We start from the raw sequence: 2,516 nt of genomic DNA, 5'->3' as shown, positions 1-2,516 counted from the left end.
ACTGGGCCTAGGTTTTGGCCCACAAGCGGGGCCAGAAAGGAGCTTTCTCTCACTAGTGAAAAAAAGGTTTCAGTTAAGAATGCCTGATATGATGTAGCTATGTTACAGGACTCAACACATGTGGCAAGCGTTGGCTGCTGTTATTTGATCATGGTTTCCTCAAATACCAAACAACCTCAATATACCCATTGTACAGGTGGGAAACTGTGAAGCACGGTGAGGGGTCTAGTGTGAAGCCTCTAAATTGGTGATGAATCCAGAATTCCAGCAGGGCCTTTTGACACCCACTTCTGTGCTTTACCACAAAGTCAGTGACCAGCAAGGGGAGCAGTCTACCACATGACATTGGAATTGCAGAGAGAACCATGGGCAGTCAAACACAATTCCTTGAGTAGAAATTGGACCAGGGCTCTCCTCTTCTGACCCCTGCTCTTGAAGAAAGTTCACAGAGCTTTTTAGAGCCACCTTTGGAAGAGAAGACACCTTGTGTCCATGTGCCAAAGGAGCCATGCACCTCCATTTCACATGTAATCACCTGTGTGTGCGCCATATGGGCGAGTGCATCCAAGCATTTTTGTGCATTTGTCCAAGTGGCCACGTGACATTATGTCTGCGGTGTTAGAACTGTGGCCCTTAATGACTATAAGACATGAAGTCTTGCCCATGATGCAGCATCTGTCAGTGGCTGGCATTGTAGCAGCCAGCACCACCTGGTCTGATAAACCAACTGGGATGTGTCAGGTGGGTCATGTGCAAGAATTAGCAAACTGGCTAAAAGAGACAGGGAGAGAGGAGAGCCTTTTTTAAGCCCACCTGCTTGTTCTTTCACACCCTACGGTAACCAATGCCCCTATAAAATGCATTTTATTCAATAAAATAATGCAATAAAATTTCCTTTTATTATATGAAAGGAAACCCAAAAAAGTCAAAGGTACTTACCAGTTTCTCTGAGGCAAACTTGCCATTATTAGCGCTATCCCCTGCCCCCCACCTAACTGTACGTGAACTTGGGACAGACTTTGCCTAGTTTATCTCTCAGGAAGTGTGAAGTGTCTTGTCACTAGGTTTTTTGCCTCAAGGGATAATGTACCTTGATTATTCAGAGCAACAAATCCCATCACTGAAAGTTGCATTTTGCATCTCTCTTGCACACTAGTCCCAAACTAGTCACTCCCAGGCCCTTGTGTGGATACAATTTGCTAAACTAGAATAAAGACTAATTCTATAACCATGCAGTCAGGAGAGAATCATTCAATACACGCCAATGGTTGGATGGTATTGGCTTCCCCGGTTATTATTTTTGTTGTGTCATAGGAGTTACCCATTTCAAGAGATCTTCACAGCTTATGATCTCCATATCTATGTGCAAGGACACGGCACCAGCTATCCAAAACACATTATCATAAGGTAAACAGACTCCATCTGATGTATTTCCAGTTCACCCAGACCTGGAAAGGCTCTTGTGACAATGAACACACCAGTCTCCATCTTGGAGAATTCAGGAATTGAAATAGGTTCTCATGGCTGGAGACCATAGAAGTTTAATACCTTCAGATGCACCCATATCTTAATACAATTCTTTTTGGAATAGAGTCACCATCTCAGCCAAGGCCACGACACAGACTATAATCTGCATGTGAGAGAAGACTTCCTGAGGAAAATTTTGTCCACTACAGAAGTCACAGTCTTGGCTGACTTGCATTCATGCTCTCCAAAGAGTTTTCCTGTTGGGTTCTTTTATTCAGAGATTGCAAGTTATTTTACTAGTGAAGCCTCATTCCTTCCTAATGTCTTTCAAGCTTCAGATCAGTGTTTTTCAAACTTGACTAACTGCAAATACTAGTTTATTTTTTCTTTACCTTATTCAGTCCTTATCAGCTCCTCCTTTCATCAACCAACCTAAGCCATCTTGAGCACGTTGGTAGCCTCGCAGCAGCCTGGCAAGTAGGATGCCGTAACAGCTGTTTTATAGAGGAGAGATGGAGCACTACAGCTCTGATCTTCAAATACACAGCCTAACTGCATCACAGGCAGCAGAGCTGAACCTGGAATTGAACCTGGGTCTCAGTCCCACGATACACACAGAGCACCTTCCCTTGCTACTGTTAGTCTCCAAAACAATCAGGATGACACCGGCACCAGGATTGTTCCTCCTCTGAGCAGTGCTCCAGATCCGAGTGCCAGGAGAGCTTCCATTTGCTCGCTTTTGAAGCTGACGCCTAATGCTCGAGCCAGAAAGCCCCTTGCTAACCACGGTAGGGCTACAACCACAAAGGATTCACAGCGCCACAAGAAAAACAGGTGCTGCGGCTCCTTTGTGGTTGTACCACAAAACAGTATGCCACTGTTAGATGGGAAGGCATGAAGCAAGGGACCTAGAGCCGCATCTGGCCACCTATTCCAACAAGCTGTTTTCAGAGATGGGGGGTGGGAAGCAATGAATAGAGGTCTACCAGCCTCTAGAGACCAAGACCACCCACCCTTTTGGCACCACTCCATGGCAGAACCAAGAGCTG

Source organism: Gavialis gangeticus, unplaced genomic scaffold (genome assembly GCF_001723915.1).
Source record: "Gavialis gangeticus isolate Ggan-Ray unplaced genomic scaffold, GavGan_comp1, whole genome shotgun sequence".
Lineage (NCBI taxonomy): Eukaryota > Metazoa > Chordata > Crocodylia > Gavialidae > Gavialis > Gavialis gangeticus.
The sequence above is the reverse complement of the archived record's forward strand: the minus strand, read 5'-3'. Positions refer to the sequence as shown.